At 42.8% G+C, this 5,752-nt stretch overlaps 1 non-coding gene across 1 annotated transcript; it reads left to right on the top strand.

The window, feature by feature from the left end:
- The first annotated feature begins 1,327 nt into the window (after positions 1–1,327).
- TRNAA-GGC (transfer RNA alanine (anticodon GGC)) lies at positions 1,328–1,394 on the top strand. Its single transcript has one exon. It is a non-coding gene; the product is annotated as a tRNA-Ala (tRNA).
- Positions 1,395–5,752: the final 4,358 nt, after the last annotated feature.

Raw genomic sequence — 5,752 nt, 5'->3', positions numbered from 1 at the left:
TAGTAGCAAAGTATTTATTCTAGTGCCATTTGGAAAGCCACCTGAAACCAGAAATTCAAGGACAAAGTTTTGAAAGTGCTAAAGGACATGTCCAGGCTATCTGATGTGCTTTGCAAAGCTGAACTTCAAGTACTTAGCATTTTGTATTTGAAAGTGATAACTCAGTACCAACTTCCTGCTGAGGCAGGTCCTTCTGCTTTCTGATTGATGCATTCCAGGACCAAAGGCTGGGATTGAACAAGGATCTGGGGCTAAGCTTTAGCTCCCTCCCCCTTTGTACTGGTAAGGTGACTTATAAGAAAGAATATAAAAGTCCTTTCTCATTTTTTAAAAACTTCTTGAGTACAGTATCTATCCTGAAGGCACAGCCAGATGTGATCTTGACAGCTGCCTAAAATATTAACATGACATGAAATGAAATTGTATTCATGCAAAGGTTCAACTTGTTCTGTTCATTAAAATACAGATTGTGTAATGTCTTTGTTATATTTTTCTGAGTCCTTACTGTATTTGGATGATGAATCCAATAGGAGATACATTTTGGTTGGATCCAGCAATTCATCAACAGAAAACACAGATATTCAAGGGGTATCCCTGATTTCTCTTCCCTGAAACAGCCACTTCCATCCCCAGGAAAGTTTATTACTGAAGATGTGGAAGCCACACTGAGGTGGGTAAGATTCAGTGAGGATGAGTAAGGGGCCAACACCCCCTTTCATGCCTCTTCTATCAGCTTGGATACTATTCTTTGTAGGTCCCTTAAGCCTACTGTTCAAATTTCCAGGGGTCATAAATGACTGCTGGTAGATCGGCCCTTTCTTGCCCATGCCAATGCAGTGACTGAGGGTGGGGGCTGCACTTTGCCTCCCCGGAAGGAAGGGAGGCTTATGCGGCCTTCCCACCCATCCAGGGATTCGGAGGTGGGGAGGCGTGCTGGGCTATAAAAGGCTGCGCCCCTAAATGGTGCAGTTTTCTTTGGCTCTCAGCCCACCCACCCGCCCAGCAGTGGTGCAGGCTCGCCGGTCGCCTGTTTGAAGGTGCCAAGTAGGAATTTTTTCACCCTCAATCAGTTGGCTCTGATTGGGGTGTTTTTCACCTACCTTGCACTGCCAGCTGTGAGTGGAGTAAATTCTAGTTGGTCACTTGGCAGGAGGGAGTTTGGTTATTAGTAAACGGTGAGCACTTGTGCTGCATCCTCATTTTAGGGGTAAGTGGCAGGCTGGATCAGGAGCTGGGCTGTAAGGCTCTCTGCTGTGAATACTGGCCACATGGTGCCCTTCTCTAGTCGGGCTCCTTTGGTGCAAGGGAGGCCTCAGCTGGGAGGGACGGTGGCTCAGTGGTAGAGCATCTGCTTGGCAAGCAGAAGGTCCCAGGTTCAATCCCTGGCATCTCCAACTAAAAAGGGCCCAGGCAAGTAGGCGTGAAAAACCACAGCTTGAGACCCTGGAGGGCCGCTGCTAGTCTGAGTAGACAATACTGACTTTGATGGACCCAGGGTCTGATTCAGTTTCATATGTATGTAATCCATGCAGGCTGGCCTGGCTTTAGCCATCATTAATGGCTCATGCTGGGGGCTTGGGGCTTGCCCATTACAGGACAAGGAAGGGTATGGGTTACCTTTGGCTTGTCCTGTTAGTTGTCTTAGCCAAAAGCCGGTTTAACTGTTTAATAAAGTGGCCCTGTTTTATACCCAAAATCCTGAGTATACCTCCTTATTTCCAACTTGGGGGGCAAAAAGAGAAAGCAGGAAATGTTCACAGTTCTTAGGTGAACAGATATCTATATTCAAATATCCTACCTCTTACTTCTTTCATTTATCAATTGGCATATAACTCTTGACATTTATAGCCATTACTAGAGGGATTGTCCCTCCCCAATATTACTTTTGTAACAGAAGAATTCCTATTATAAAGGCCATTCAAGTTCCATCTTACACTCCAGCCCCTCACTTGACATCTAATCAAAGCTGTCAGTAATTGTGTCCCCAAGGTAGTTTCAGAGGGCAGTCGTGTTGGTCTGCAGTAGAACAGGTATGTTTAAATCCAGTAGGACCTTAAGAGGCTAACAAGATATTCAGGGTAAAAGTCAAAGCTCCTGAGCGCCCTAGGGATTGCTCTTAAACTAGGAAAGATTTGCCCTGGGATCTGGGATCTTGAAATGGCACTGCAGCTCTTCTGCTTTACAGTAGAGTTAGGCTTAGAGAAGGTCATAAGGCTCTGCAGAAATTTGTCTCATTTCCCCCACAAATACACATTGACTTGGCCAATAGTATACAAGCAAGGTATATTTACCTAGCCTGACATGCAAATACCCCAATACCTGTGAAGTCTTCTGCCAAAAGTGCCACCAGTTATATGGAATCAGATTCCTTGTCATGTCAGTGATCTATCAGTATGATTAGGGGAATGCTGTGTACAGATACCAGTCAATTTATGCTTTATGGACTAAATGCTCTGGTTAGGCTGCCATTTGCCTACCTGCAGTGGTTAAACTCCTGTCCTCAGTTCCAGTCCCCTGCCCTTGAAATTAATGAGTGGTAGAAAAAAACAACTAGAAAATGGCCTCCATGTTGATGCTCTAGGGATTTCCCCATTTCTCTCTGGTCTTTACCACACAAATTAGGGAAAATTCTTCAAGTGTCACCTGGAAGTGACATCACAGCCTTCCCAGAAACTGTCCTCAAAATCTGCTGCCATTTGCCAAGGCAGTGCTGGCAATCCTATTTATTGGACAGCATGCCAACTTCTCTTGCTGACACATCCTCCCACTCACTGTTTCTGGGGAATGGAAACTGAAAACAAAGTACAGCCGCAGAGACATCAGAGCAACATCATAACAAAATGGCCAAATCTGGCCCAGTTGTTTCATGTCTTAACACTGGTGAAAAATTTGTTTGGATTAGTTAGCCTTCTGAAATTAATGAACAGTATCTGTTGGGATTTCAATTAGTTATATTTTGAATGCACAAACATATGAATAGGGAAAGTGACCAAACACCACCAGTTTCTCTGTTTAGAAAGACTGCATTGATAGGTTTTTTCATGGTGTTTCTACCAGTCATTGCTCTGTCAAGGAGCAATTTCTGGAGCTCATATAAGTTCATAGTACAGCATACTTCTATAGAATATCTTTGTCACTGAGAGAAGGGATAGTGACAGGTTGTTACATGCTTTTCCCTTGCAGCAGGCATTCCTTTTTTTCAGGCGGACTTCTTTGGACAGGATGTGGATTAGAACAATTTAGATCTGGATCCAGAAATAAATCTTCTGTCTCCCTCTTTCTTTTTGATGAGGCCTTATTTGACAGAAAGGTGTTGTGCAATTGTGTTGGAGACTAAATGCTTCAACACATTCACCAAGTCAAGGTAGTTTTGCAATTGCAAAACTCCAAACATGAAAGTGTCATTTAATTTTGAGAGTTTTTAAAAAAGAGAAAGGGATAAAATTCTTCCAAAACTCTTAATTCTCTTACAAATAGTATATCATTTAAGCAAGGCAAAATTTGGTTGCAGAATGCTAATTTTTTAAAAAAAAAATTACACATCACATTCTTTGATCGTCAGACAGGCAGGTTTAACAATAGAAGATAGAAGAAGATATTGGATTTATATCCCGCCCTCCACTCCGAAGAGTCTCAGAGTGGTTCACAATCTCCTTTACCTTCCTCCCCCACAACAGACACCCTGTGAGGTGGGTGGGGCTGGAGAGGGCTCTCACAGCAGCTGCCCTTTCAAGGACTACCTCTGCCAGAGCTATGGCTGACCCAAGGCCATGCTAGCAGGTGCAAGTGGAGGAGTGGGAAATCAAACCTGGTTCTCCCAGATAAGAGTCCGCACACTTAACCACTACACCAAACTGGCTCTGGTTCAACAGATAAAACACAAGAGGTCAACTTGATCGATGTTTTAAATGTTAGCTAGTGAAGGCTGGGACTTGTGAAATCAGTGTCATGTATTTTATCCCATCCTTCCTCCAAAGTAATGTGCATGGTTTCCCCTTCCACAATTTATCCTCACAACATCCCTGTGAGGTTGGTTAGGCTGTGACAGTATGAATGGTCCTTGATTACTGAGAAAACAAAAGTCTGAAACCCAAGTCTGCCAGATCCTTGTCCAACAGCCTAATCACTTCCTCTTGGCTCTACCTCAAGATCCAGTTAGATGCTGAAGTTTGAACAGAATTTGGTAGATATGATACAAGAACACATTTCAAGGTCTTCATATACATACGTGTAAGGCAAGCCCATGCTGTGCTTGGAAACCAACCCAAAGAAAAGGGTTTTTTTTCCCTATTAGTAAGTCTAGGGGCACTTTCACATATGCTGAATGATGCACTTTCAGTCCATTTGCAATGCATTTTAGCAATCATTTGTGAGTGGATTTTCCTATTTCACACAATAAAGTCCAACTTCAAAGTGCATTATTCAGTGTGTGTGAAAGCACTCTAGTAATAGTGAAAGGGTTGAATCAGTTTCAAATGCAAACCAAATGTGGGGTTAAAATCCTTACCTTTTCACTTGCTATGGCCCTGATCTGAAAAAGCATCCCCTGCATAGTACGTTCAAACATTTCTCTGTAGATCTGATCACAGGTATTGCTTACTTTCATCCTGATTTGGCATGCACTTCAAATAACATCACAGAGACAAAGAGACACTGATAAATATACTGTTTGATTTATGTGTACTTTATGTGAGTATTGCCATGTAAATATCACAGCAACAGGAACAAATCTTCCTTTTCTGTCCCAATCAACACCATGTGACACCTGTCAACAAAGGCTTTTCTTTACTCCAGCTTGGTCAGCTAATGGCCAAAGGCAATGCTCACACCTCTTCACTTGTCCTTCTGTATGTCTAGATCTCACACTATTCCAGTAAAATCCGTCAAGTATAAAAGCACTGAGTTCTTTCCAGGAAGGGGGCCCAATGGTCTTTTTTTATTTTGGCTTTAAGGCTGCACATTCTGCCTCCACTTCAAGTTTTTCTTGTTTACACTGGCCAAACTCTACAGCAAATAGAAGAAGTTCTGTCCCTAAAGGTGGTCATTTGAAGGTGTAGGAAGGTCTTACAGGCATACAAAGGAAGCTCTATATGTGATGGACACCTGAAAAACAGGGGGCAATTTCACACTCACTTTACACCACTCTTACGTCCATCTTTTCAGCGCGGCGTCCTCCCAATTTCCCACTATTTGCGTCAGGGCTGCAGCAAACATCGTGGGTTTTGCACAGCAAATGGAAAACTGCGATGTTTGCTGCAGCCTGGTGCAAATAGTGGGAAATTGGGAAGATGCCGTGCTGAGAAGACGGACGTGAGAGCAGCATAAGAGTGAGTGCAAAATTGGTCAGGGTTTCTGATTACAGTGAGAAAAGCCTTGTGTACATACAGTTTATGTCTAGTCATGAAAAACCTGACATCATACTGCTGAATGAACATGCATTTATAAGTGGTGGAATGTGTCACTGTTTCATTTCTGAGCAGATGCAGTTTGCATGGGTATGTTGCTGGAAAACGTCTGCACATCCAGTGTCCAGTGTGATGATGTTCCCAAAATCTCATGAGCATTTCAAACTCCAAACTGATAATTCAATATTAATTGCTGTTGTTATAGAAGAGATATGATTATGCCCATAACTTACAGTTTACCCATTATAAAATAACACTAGTCAAATTTAAGTCCTCTTAATAGCTAATGATACCTTTACCTGTAGAAAAGGCAGGCCTATGCAGCCAGTCTGGGCTTTTTTTGTAGA

This window comes from Heteronotia binoei, chromosome 3 (assembly GCF_032191835.1).
Source record: "Heteronotia binoei isolate CCM8104 ecotype False Entrance Well chromosome 3, APGP_CSIRO_Hbin_v1, whole genome shotgun sequence".
Lineage (NCBI taxonomy): Eukaryota > Metazoa > Chordata > Lepidosauria > Squamata > Gekkonidae > Heteronotia > Heteronotia binoei.
The sequence above is the reverse complement of the archived record's forward strand: the minus strand, read 5'-3'. Positions and strand labels throughout refer to the sequence as shown.